This window comes from Hipposideros armiger, unplaced genomic scaffold (assembly GCF_001890085.2).
Source record: "Hipposideros armiger isolate ML-2016 unplaced genomic scaffold, ASM189008v1 scaffold_102, whole genome shotgun sequence".
In the NCBI taxonomy this organism is placed as follows: domain Eukaryota; kingdom Metazoa; phylum Chordata; class Mammalia; order Chiroptera; family Hipposideridae; genus Hipposideros; species Hipposideros armiger.
The window spans coordinates 2319939-2333420 of NW_017731452.1; the positions used below are offsets into that span (position 1 = coordinate 2319939).

Sequence of the window (13482 nt, forward strand, 5' to 3'; positions counted from 1 at the left end):
CAACGTCCTCCACAACTAGACTGAAGAACAAAAGGACAGCAACTTGTCTGTTCCCCTTCCCCCAATTCCCCAATTAAAAAAAAAAAAAAAAGCTCAGTGAGATACAAGAGAACACAACTAGACAAATAAAATCAGGAAAAACAATGTATGAATAAAAAGATCAGTTTAACACTCCTGAGCAGCCTTTTGAGATGCACCTCAGAACTTTCCACCCTGAGTACAAAAGGGGGAAGATTTTATCCATCAGTTCTCATTGTCTATTGATCAAGGTTAGCCTCACAGGCAGGCATACTCCATACCCCACCATCAGAACTCATGGTGCCCGTGGATTCCCTGGGGCAAATCATCCCTCAGCATTGGGGGAACCGTGGGGCAGGAAGTCACAGATAGGCGGTACAGCCCAAGATGAGGCCCTGTTTTACCTGTGGGAAACTGGACTTGGTCCTTACCACATTGGCTAGAGAAACATGTAGGGCTCAGAGGATATGTCACTCGAGAAGTATCTGATACATGACAACGCCTCTTTAATTATAGTAGTGTCTACAGCGAACACAAAAAAGATGGTTTTCTGCTACTAGCTATCCTCACACTTCCACTCTATCCTTTCCTGGGCAAGATGCTCAAGAAAAAAACACAGCATCAGAGAAGAAAGCTCTAAGCCCCTGTTCTCACTGTGTTTTTTCTTTGGTTCAACCCACATTCCAGCCGAGAGGGTGCATTCTCATTCTGAGGCGAGTCTGAGTCCCTTCACACATGTATGCTAATATTTTGTTTAGAGTATTTTGCATTTATATTCACGAGAGAGAGTAGCTTTTAATTTTCCTTTCTTGTTTGTCCTTGACAGGGTTTGAAATCAAGGTTATGCTGGCCTCCTAGAAGGAGTTGGGGAGTATTTTCACTTTTATTTTTTTTGGTCTTCTGGAAGAGGATGTGTACAATTAGAATTATATCTTCCTTTGAAGGGTTTGGAAGAATTCATATATAAAGGCATTATAGCCTGGAGTTTTCTCTGTTGGAGAGTGTGAATTGCCGATTTACCATCTTTAACACACAGAGGAATATTTACATTTTTCTGTTTTATTTCTTGCATACAACTTTGTAGGTTGTGTTTTTCAAATAATTTTTCAATTCATTTAAATTTTCACAATTATTAGCAGGAATGTTGTTTAAAATGTCCCCTTATTATATTTTTGTCTTACTCATTATCTGTATTGCATGTTTTCTATTTCATGAATTAAGGTACTTCTTTTCCTCTCCTGGTCCTTACTTTCAGTTTCATCTGTTGTTCTTTTTCTAATTCCTTGAGAAACTGAAGAAGTAGGCAATGGATGGGTCATTAATATTGAGCCTTCTTTCTTTTGTAATATATGCAATTAAGGCTACATACAATTTGGTCTAAACTGCAGCTCACAATTTTGACCTGTAGTATTTTGTTACCATTGAGTTAAAATGTTCTCAAATTTCCATTGAGATTTCTTTCTGAGAAGTGTATTAATTAAATTCCACACCTTTCTGAGTTTTAAAAATATTTCAATTATTGATTTCTAGCTTAATTCAACTGTACCAGGGGCACTTACTCTGTAGGATTTAAGTCCTCTGAGATTTGTTGAAATACTGTTTATGGCCCAGAATAAATTTAAGTAAATATGCTAGGCACACTTGATAAGAATGTGTATTCTGGAGTTGTTGGAGGCAGAGTTTTATACTGCAACACGTTAAACTATACATTACATATTTACATATTTTGTCAAATTTGTTAACTTTGCTGTTAAAATGTTCTGTATTTCCACTGAATTTTTTGCCTAATTCTTCAATAAGCTACAGAGAGAGCTATATTAAAAACTCCTCACTGTGTTTTCTGTTTCAGTTTATATCATCTATTTCTCCTATTGTTTCTGTCCATTTATGTATTTTTTTTTAATTAAAGTTTATCGGGGTGACAATGGTTAGTAAAGTTACATAGGTTTCAAGTGTACAATTCTGTAATACATCATCTATATATCACGTTTTATTTATATATTTTGAAAGTCTGTTATTAGGTGCAGAAAATGTCAGGTTCACTATATGGTATTTCCTTTCTCTGTAGGAACCTTGCCCCTGAAGGCCTGGATCTCTTGGTTTCTCTCAGATATCTTCAAGCAGTTAACACTTTCTAGTGGGTTTACCAGTTTATAGAAATGCAGCTGTTATGAGCTAATGTGTGTGTCTCCCCAAAATTCATATGTTGACGCTATAACCTCCAATGTGATGGTAACTAGTACCTTTTGGAGGTAATAAAGTTTAGACTAGGTCTTGAGAATGAAACCTACAAGATAGGATTAGTGCCCTCATGAGAAGAGGAAGACAGAGATCTCCCTCTCCCTCTCCCGCTCCCGCTCCCGCTCCCTCGCCCTCGCCCTCACTCCTGCTCTCTCCCCCTGTGCCTGGGAAAGGCTATGTGTATGTATACACCACAAGAAGGCAGCTGTCTACCAGCAAGGAAGTGGGCTTTCACCAGGAACCAGATCTGCCAACACCTTGATCTTGGCTTTGCAGACTCCAGAACTATGAGAAACAAGGATCTGTTGTTTCAGCCACCTAGGAAGTGGCATTTTGTTAGAGCAGCCCGACCTAAGACAGTAACTTTTCTAAACTAATCCTATACCCAGCCACCTTGCTAGACTCAGTGCCTTGACCATGAAGTAAGACAAAGTCTTAGGCGAAATTTGATCATCCAGAGTTTCCTGCTGTGTGTGGAATAGTTTGGTCTCTTTCTCTTCCTTATCCTGCTTCCTCCAATCCCCTGATGTTTTCTCCTAGGTGCTACCCGCTAAGAAAACACTGGCCTGTCAATCATCAGCCTGGGGTGTGCTCCGGGGAGAAACCAGCCTAACACAACACCTGAAGACTTAACTCACGTGTATATTCACTGGACCTACAGGTGAAATGTCCTTACTCAGCACTGTTAAAAATATTAGATATACACCAAGAAATGTAAGTTATGTATTATTGATAAGTTTTAACATTATGAATATATCTTAATTGACAAAATTTGAGTCATTGTATCATTCAGTAGGATCACATGTATAATTTGAATTCCAAGATTTTATAGCAGTTGAAGACATTTCCTAAGCCAGGAGCACTCTGTGTCTTCTAATTTGGGGAGGCTTAGAAGGACAATCTGCCTCAAGGCACTCCCCTTACTTTCTTATTGAATCAATTTCATTCACTCACATGCTTTGAAAATGTCCATTATTAGAGTGAGTTACAAAGAAAAGACATTGCCTATAGAAGATTACAAATAAAAACAATGCATTGTCCTAAATTCAGAAATTGAGGATTCAGAAATCCTCAAACTCAAACCCCATACTTTTACAGGAAAGGGAAAAAAGAGAGGAACCGTCATTGCCCCAAGGCCACCCACGATTTAGTATTATAATCCAGTTTTCACACTTCCAAAACCAGCATTTTTATCACTATAAATTAGGCTTGGCTACTTGGAATATTGACTTGTATTATATTATCAGATTGATTCAGAGCTAAAGAAAGTGTGCTCCAGGGCAAACAAAGGACAATGGAGGGTGAGACAGAGGGAGCACCAAGATGCCGGTGAGGGAGATTAGAAGAGGGTGGGACAGGTCCTAGGGAAGGAGTCCCAGGAGGGAGAGCAATATCCAAAGTAGAGAGAGAACCCAATGGTCAGGGGGACGGTCATCTCTGGTGTTAAATCAAATGAATCGATAGAAGTGGTTCTCTATTAATACCAGAAGGGACAACAAACTTTCCTCTTTAATGAATAGAGGATATAAACATACAGAGAAATAAGTTGTAAATCTTCACTCATTTTTATTTCACCTTCTCAAGGCCAGTACACAAAATATAATCATAAGCACAAGTGACACACCACTGACCATAAAATTGATCTACAACTTCATTTTCCACACCTTTATCAAAATGCTAGGGAGTTGTTGTTGGTTGTTTTTTTTTTTTAACTTCACAAACCAATTTACAATTGCTAAAAAGGTAAAAGTATTTTAAATAAAACCATCAGCTTACCCTAGTTCACAGACTTTGACTAAGGATATATAAGAACGTTTCATCTTTACATCAAGCTAATAATGAACATATAAAATATGACTATAAAACTTTGACCCTATTTTGTTTTGTAATTAATCCGGCATAAATCGACTTTTCCTATCAGAGTTATATGGAAGCCTGAATTCTCTGAGCTTACCATTGTATAAATTAGTGTATATATGTATTTGGTCCTGTGAGGTTTGCTAACATGGGGTTAATTGGCAGGACACATTTTGAAGGTGTTTAACATTCTGTTGGGACTGTGCTTTGGTAATTCTTATGACCACACCACCGCACTGTGATCATTTTCAATAAGGCCAACACCGTGTCAGTGCTATCTTTATTATTCCAGTAGAAAATTAGGAAAGTAAAGCATAGAGGTTAACTATTCTTCCTGTCCTTGAATGAGTAAGACATAGCAGAGATTTAAACCCACGAATGGTGAATGGATCCCAGATATGTCTAATGCTGACTGAAGTGTTTGCTCTTCACCTAAAATTTTATGATCCACTGGAGAGAGTACAAAAAAGAGGAAGCCAGGGCAGGTTAGCTGAGGTTCAAGTGTGTTGGGAAAATGCATGTTCTGTGACCATAGGGGTGACTCAGAGAATTTGACTATTCAGGGACTTGGTCGGGTTTAAGACCTCTCATCTCAATTTTTAAAACTATATAGCTCCTTATCCGAGAGATAAATTGGGCCACGAGACAGAAAAATCTGGCAGAGCTAATAAGAAGTCAACTGTCAAAGCCTGAATCAGCATGGAGGGGTGGGACCCTTGCAATTCAGTAATGACTGAGGTGCTAAGGGCTTATTCAGCACATGGGATCCTGGGTGTGATGGGGAACCAGTCCATACAGAAGCAAATAAACTGCTGACATCCTTTGTTCTCTAACAAACTCTGTAAGAACAGGCCAGCCCCAATGCAGTAAATACTGTACACTCCTCAGGCAGTGGAGACTGCCTGCCCCCCTCTGATTCTGGGGTGGGGACGTCTCAGGCACACTCACAGGACAACAAGGCACCCTTTCTTTAGGCTTGAGTTTTTTCTTTCCTATATAAAATTCACCTCTCACTTTTCATCATAAAGAAATTACTGGTTATTATTTTAAGGTGATTATTGTTTAATATGTAATAAACATAAAGATTTTGTGCAGTATATTTAACAGCAGGAGACATTCATCTCATCTGTCCTCTTCAGCACTGACACACATCACGCATACCTTGGGAATTTATCTTTGGGATTTTAATTTAAGCCTGAGAGTTGTATGCGGAGCACACAACAAGTACGATGATTTAGGGCAGTAAGAATCGCCAAATAATTCTGCGTAGAATATTATAATTATTCTCATTGGAAGTACATCCAAGAATGAGAGTTCTCTCTGTCAATTAACCAAATATGCTAATTTCTCTACAGATAGATGCTTGATTTTAGCAGAATATCCTGGAGGCCTGGGGAAAGCATTGCTTTATAAGCATTTAGAGTAGAAGGACTTAGCTGTGGTTTAAAAAAATAGATAACGGGGAAATTCACCTTTTAGCAACACAGGAAATACTTTGATCTTATAGAATAGATGAGAGAAAACAGGTATACCTCAGAGATATTGCGGGTTCGGTTCTAGACTATCACAAAAAAGCAAGTTGTAATCATTTTGCTGGTGGAGTGTCTTGCCTTCAGTTTGCAAAAAACAACCCACAACATCTGTGAAGTGCAATAAAGCCAAGCGCAATAAAATTAGGTATGTCTGTGTTTGTCCGTTATGGAAGCCATCTGCTTCGTAATTAAACACATGTACCTATATATGTTCACATTCACACAAATAAACATTTTCTTTTTGCTGTGTACAATAATATTATTTACAGCTTTATTATTTTACCTGTAGACACAAGTATATCAGTTTGCAATAAGCCATTTCCAAGGTTTCCCAAGTACATGAAAATAAAAACTCATTGGGATTACCTTGCAAACTCAGGAACAGTTCTGCGTATACGGCTTCTTTAAATTCTGTCCTAAGAATCGACTTGGACTAGCAAATGGTGCTCTAGAACCTGTTTGAACTCTACATCGACAATAGTCGAAATCTAAGTTGTTCATTATAATTCAAACTATATTTAAACGGCAAAAGTGGAAATATTATTTAAAGGCAGAGAGAGAGATTTAATTCCATGATGTAGTCAGTATTAGCAGTGATTGGTTCTCTGAGCTATGTACGAAATCTGTCAGGTTCAAACTAAGATGAATCTTCCCAAAGCAAAGGAAGTATGAAAAAGAAGTCATTCACTCAGTGGCATTTGTACTAGTTTCCCAGGGCTGCTGTAACAAAGTATCACTAACTGGCAGCTTAAAAGAATAGAATTTTTGCTCTTACAGTTTTGGACGCTAGAAATCCAAAATCAAGGTGTCAGCAGGTTCGTGCTCTCCCTGTAGGCTTTAGAAAAATATCTTTCCTTGCCTCCTCTTAGCTTCCGGTAGTCTCTGGCAATACATGACTCTTCCTGGTTTGTAGCTACATCATTCCAATTACTTCTTTTGTCCTTACAGGGCCTTATTCTGCTGTTTTGGTTTTTTTTCTGTCTTTGTGTGTCTCCATATCTCATTCTCCTGATAAGGCCTTATTTGGAGGCCTCTTTAATCCGAAATGGCCTTATCTTAATCACATCTGCCCACACCCTATGTCAAAATAAAGTCACATTCATAAGGATCAAGGTTAGGATTTGAATGTATCCTTTGGGGGACACAAGTCAACCCACAATGGCACTCAAGTGACAAAATTAAATAGACCTCAAAAAAGGTTAGCTTTTCTGCCCTAATGGTAGAAATGGAATCCTTAAGCTTAACAGTAGCCTTTTCCTGATCTCTTTCCCCCCTTACGGGGGCCTAGTCATTTTTCACAGGTGGAAAACAGTGGGTTGTTGAACTTGACTCCTGATTTTTTGCCTGTCAATCTTTAGCTCTAAGTTTTCCAGATTCCACAGGAAAGAAGTCACCCTACCTATGTTTCTAGGATACCAGGACCTTTATTTGCTGATTTATTTTATTTATACATGACCTGCTGACTTGGCCGAACACTCTTCCACAGCCTGACTTAAATACTATAAGAAATGCTGCAATACTAGAAATAACATATAGCCTCTAGTAAATCACTCAAATCTGACATTCCTTTGTGAGCATTTCATGTAATTAATAAGCAAAAAAAAAGAAAAACTAAATAAAAAAGAAAAATGTAATCAAGTAGGTTGACAACCAGCAAAAGATAATTAAAATGATCCTGTTTTGTTTCCCTGTTTCATTAACATGCAAATGAGATTCATGAAGTTTGATTTTGTATTTCACCAAGAGCCATAGAAATGAATTAAGAATGAAAATGAGTCCCACTGATAGAGGTTTCTGATGAGTATATAAATTAATGAAAAATATTATTTGATCCACTTAATAACATATATATAGTGATTTATTGAACCTCAACACATGAAATAAAGATAAATAGTTAAATTAAATTTTTCCCCTCTTTCTAAAGGCCAAATCCTATGAAAGCTTTTATTACTCAAATGGAATGGTATGGTGGCAAATGTTAAACTCTGTTTTACTTTAAAAACGAGTACAAGCTGGACCTCATTCTAAGATCAATGTTATGATGGCTGCATTCCTACAGGGGGGACCAAGGGTGTGGATCTGGACTGGCCCTCCGAGGGTTTAGGAGAGCCCATTAGCCTGTGGTCAGTAAGGTATTCAGAATTGAAAATAGGGCGAGATGGTCCAGTGTGATCAATAATTCTCGCTAAAAGGCAAATAAAAGGAACAGACAAGAATTATCAACACAAATATATTCAAGATCCTCCATGCTCCCCATTTTATACAAGGATCTCTGTGATTACTCTCCACTAATACTCAGCAACACACATAAGTTATGTCAATTATATATAATAAAAAAAGAAACACACATAAACAATTATCTCAAATAATATGAGATAAAATTTTTAAATAAACCTTTAAACCATGCTAAAGTGTTAGATATTTATACGATGCACCAGATGGCAAAACACAGACACACACACACACAGGCTCACATGAGCTATTTGTTATGGCCAATGTTCAATGTACTCAAATTTTAAATAACAACACCAAAGATAACATCAAGGAATAGAATTAGAAGTGGCTGACATATGGCATGCACGAAGGGGATATAATAATGAGCTGATCACAGTTTTAATAATATATGATGTCAGTGTCTATTGTTTTATGCTTGATAAAAGTGGTTTTTGTGTTAGTATTGCCAAGCCTTTCCATAGAATTTATGCACAGATGGTTTTTGCCTTAGCATATTATGAAAAGGGACCACAATGATGTTCTGTCCCTCGGTGCACAGAGTTTTGAAATTCTCTCTTATTTCTACAGCAAGTTGCCATTTAATTATATGCACTTCCCTTTAAACATATTCAAGCAATCAAACACAACCTAAGAGTTGACAATATGAAATGAGTATTCCTAAAGGAGCATGAATGCTGATTAAGTTCCCCATTCCTCAACAGGAGAGCAAATCATGTCATCCACATTGTGAATTACACACACTGAGAGCTTATTATTTTCAAATAACTAGCAACTTTAAAAATTACTTCTTCTTGCAAAATTCCTTGCTGATCTTAAAACAGAGGGCCAATTAAATTTTCATGGCTACTGTATACATAATGATTGTATACAGATGTTCCTTGACTTACAATGGGGTTACCTCCAGATAAACCTACCATTAAGTTGAAAATATCGCAAATCAAAAATGCATTTAATACACCCAACCCACTGAGCATCATAACTTCGCCTAGCCTACCTTAAACAAGCTCAGAACACAATTCCAGAAAATGCTGACAGCACAGTAGAGTTTCGGTTGTCTAACCTTGTAATCGCAGCCTGACGGGGAATTGCGGTTCACTGCCTCTGCCCAGCATCACTAGAGAGTATTGTACCATGTATCACTAGCCCAGGAAAAGTTCAATGCATATTGCTTTCACATCATCACAAAGCCAAAAAAATCGTAAGTCGAACCACTGTAAGTTAGGGACCATCTGCATTTTTGTAGAAAAGTTTGTTTTATAAGATACATAAAAAAGCTTGCCAGGTTGAAGGAATTCAGTTCTTTAGGGGCTGAAATAATGATATAGGATTTTAAAATGGGCTGCTTCCCTCTGCCACTCCAGAACCAAACCTACATGTCATGTACATCCCATGAGTTTCTACCATTTGCTTATTTAGATATTTACTTCCTTTTACAATATATCACTTATAGTGAGTTCATTAAAAGAGAATGGAAGGGCCAGCGGAGTGGCTCAGTTGGTTAAGAGCTCGCTCAAGAGTGCGAGCTCTGAGCAACTAGCGGTTCGATTCCTGGCCCAAGCTGAGCTGCCACTGAGCTGCCAACAGGTGGCAGGATAGCTCAGCTAAAAAAAAATAAAAATAAAAGAGAACGGAAAATTAATGAGATTCATCATGAACCAAGGAGAAAAAGAAGCCTTACCATCTCTTCGATTTAGCCTTGCGAATCCAGGACCATGGCTGCTAGAGAGCTCGGATGAACTGCTGAATGATGCCTGAGACAAGGCAGGCACCAGAGGCTCATCACAATCATCTGCCAAGAGGAAAAAATCCAGTCAGGTTACGACAGTGCTGACAGCTTTCTTGGCTTCAATAGATAAAAGAAACAAAGAAAACAAATAAGAAAAACTAGGCTCTCTGCTTGTATGCGGCATTCTTCTGTGAGTCTATTAAGTTCAACAAGAAAAAGAAAAAAACTGAATGACAAGAGAACATGAAAATGGAGAAGGCAAACTTCATAGAAGTGACAAAATGATATAATATCTTAGGTAGAAAAGTTTTACTTAAACAAGAAACAAAAATACCTCACCAGTATACCTAATTTATAAATAAACCTATATAAGGAAAGATTTATAAATTTAACTATATTTAAATTAAGAACTTATGGTGGCCAAAAGTTTTGTAAAGTGAAGAGAAACATATCAACATGTAGAAAATACTTGCAAAACAGTACACAATTTGTATTCCAAATTAAGGAAAACAAAATCAAATAAAGAAAAACAAAAACTACCTTTAAATCAGTTAGAAAACACAGTAAAAATAATGGCACAAGCTAAGGCCAGAGAGTTCACAGAACAGAACCAATATAAACTGATGGTCAAATGCATCAGGAAAAAGAAGTGTAAATCAAGTTGACAATTAGATACTATTATATAGATAGTACATTAGCAAGATTTCAGAACTCTGACAATACCAGGTCATCCAGAGAATGTGGGTCAAGAGAAGCTCCAACACACTACTAGTGGGGGTGCAAATTTGAAACAACTACTTTAAAAAAATATTGTATATTTGAACTTTCTGTACCCTACATTCCATCCATTTCATCAAATTGATATGTCCTCCTGGAGAGAGTGTCCCTATGATGAAACCATTGGTCTCAAGGCACTCTGACTTCCTACCCAAGGATGTGATACAAATATTAGTATTTTCTGTGTTCCATGAAAAGAAAAAAGTTGGGAAGCAATGACTTAAACAAACTCTTGCATTTGTGCACCACGAGAGATGTGCAATTTCTACCAACATAGCTCATAATAGCAAAATAAATCGTTAACAACCCAAACATCCAAAGATCAAAGAACAGATCAATAAATCGTAGTACTTTTCACAGTGGAATAACATACAACAGCAAAATGGAACTACAACAAACACCAAACAAACAAAAAAAGAGGTTGGATCTTAGAAACAAAATTTCTAGTGGAAAAAATCAAGTTAATGAAGACATGTAATAATATTTGCTTCATAGTTTTGAGAATCTTAAAAACAAGCAAAGCTAAGTAATATGTTATTTGGGAACACGTGATTTTAAGAAGCTATTAAAAAAAAACAAATGGGGCCAGCCGAGTGGCTCCGTTGGTTAAGAGCTCGCTCAAGAGTGCAAGCTCTGAGCAACAGCGGTTCGATTCCCAGCCCGAGCTGAGCTGCCACTGAGCTGCCAACAGATGGCAGGAGGGCTCAGCTAAAATGAAAATAAATAAATAAATAAAACAAATGAATGGCATAAAGTACAGAATAGTGGTTATTTCTGGAGGAAGGCAATATGTGTGTATGTGTGTATATGGCATGCATATGTATATGTCAATATGTATATAAGAATATATATGAAAGTATACACCATCTATCATCTATCCTTTTATGTATATCACATATAAATTTAAAAATAAGGCACAAAGAGAAACGGAAAGTATGAGTCTTGTGTTGACTATGATATCCATCCATACCTGCTTATTTTATTCAGCTAATTCTTCATTCTAGGCAATCTTTAAAGTGTTTGTCTTTTATTTAATCCAATTATTACATTGTTGCCATTTTGCTCTAACCAAAAAAGTATTTCTCTAATATTTAGGATTTAACACATATTGGTAATTAAAAATCATGCAGGGTTATTTTCCCAAATTTTAAATTGACATTAAGCAATTTACTTTAAATTAAATTAATCTAGGAATTATCTAGATCATTCTGAAGTTTTATGAAGCTTATTCTGCTTGAACACGGTTTTTTAACAGTCACTAGCTGTTTTACTGCTTAAATATTCAAGCTACAGTATTTTTCTGCAGTCCTGCTATCTGAAATGTTCTTCTTTAAAGCTAAATGTCTAAAGTATAAGTGATAAGTAAACATTTACCAACTTAACATTTGAATGCCTTCCATAAGAATTTGCCTATCATAGCATTTTGTTTTCTAAGATTGTCTCGTTTTCATTTAAAGTCCCCTTTTTCTTCTTTCACACCTTAAATTCTCCAGCTAACTCTGAAGGCGGACTTGATAACTGGCCCAGGGTTCCTGCACGCCTCTTGATTGGTTTAAGAACTGACACTGTCAATCTAGTTGTAATTCAAGCATTAAGGAGTATAGACATTAAAAGACATGCAGTCATGGCGTAGTAAAGAAAATTCTGATTATGCCCAATCTCAAGCAACAACCAAAAAATGCTTTAACAAGGTGGAAACTATGGTGTGTGTGTTTGTACAAAGTGAGTGCATTATCTAAACGTGTGTGTGTGTGTGTGTGTGTGTGTGTGTGTGTTTACCAGAAGCACAGTCATTTTTGAATCATTATCAGTATTCAGGTGTGACAAAAAAGAGTATTTAACTGAAATTCACAATCAATTTATGCAGATACAAATCAATGTTTAGGATGTAAAACACTCTAGAGGGCATGTATTTACTGTTCATTTGTTTTTGCTAGCATAAGCTGAGAATCAATACTCTTCTGTCTTTAGCTTAAAAAGAATGGGATCACAATAAGAGAAGGGGTACTTATTCCATTCCTGGGGAGAGGGACATGTGATTATGGGAAATGGATATAGGGGTGCAGGTAGGGTGCTCCTGGTGTTTGGTAAAGTTCTAGCTGTTGGCCTGAGTGGTGTTACACACTTGCCCACAATCTGTTGTGTTTTATTCAGCAATAAAATATTCTAACGTTATTCTTATATAAAACAGAGTAACTAGCACACATTCAGTGAATGCTCTGTGCTAAGAACTTACAACCATTTCACACATAGTATCTTTATCACTCCTCTTGGAAGTACTGATAGTATTTTTATTTTATAGATGAGGTAATTGAGACACAGGCTTTTGTTAAATTGCTTGTCTCACTGCGGTGGGACCATAATATTTACAAAGTGTGCTGGGGTGTAGAATCCAGTCTGTAGGAACACCACAACTATGATGATGATTTCCTTAGGTTTGGAGTGTAGGAATTTCATCAGACACCATAATGATATGAATAAAATGTCTCTCAAGAAGTTCTATACTCCAATTCCAGGTTTGCCAAGCTATTTGCTTATTACCAATTTCATCATCAGTAGTCTTGACATCGGGGAGGGAGGTCTCAGAGAGCAATAATGAGTCTGGCATAAGTAAAAGGGGTATTTCCCTCTAGACATCAATGAAATGAAATTCTGAATTAAGTATCAGTTGCCTGTGAATTGAATTCCATAAAACCAGTTTTCTCTGGCTGTACCAACCAACGCAGTAAAATGCAGATTCTGCTCTGCAAGGCTGAGAACCACAACTGGGACTGATTTTGCCCCCCTGGGGGCATTAAGTCATATTTGGAGACACTCTGGTCATCACAACTTGGAGGGACTACTGGAATCTGGTGAGAGGAGGCCAGGGATGCTGTTAAACCTCCGACAGTGCACAGGACAGCCCTCCATGACAGAGAATTACCTGGTCCCAAACGTCAATAGTGCCGCAGTTGACAAACCCTCTTCTAGACTCTGGTAAAAACAATCCAGTGAACTAGTCTTCTGAACTAATCTCTCTGCTTGAACCCTCAGCTTCCTCTCAAATTTCAATCTTTATTAGCTCTAATTTACAGATTTTCAGAGTGCGTATAATCA

At 37.2% G+C, this 13482-nt stretch overlaps 1 protein-coding gene across 2 annotated transcripts in view; it reads right to left on the reverse strand.

Annotated features, from left to right (window-relative positions):
* Positions 1–9679, reverse strand: part of CNTNAP4 (contactin associated protein family member 4) — a 213234-nt gene extending 203555 nt beyond the window's left edge. The window contains exon 1 of one of the 2 annotated variants that reach the window (XM_019646480.1): positions 9562–9679. The gene's annotated coding sequence lies outside the window, so the exon portion shown is untranslated. The remainder of the gene's footprint in view (positions 1–9561) is intronic. The other variant, XM_019646479.1, reaches the window with a different exon arrangement.
* Positions 9680–13482: the final 3803 nt, after the last annotated feature.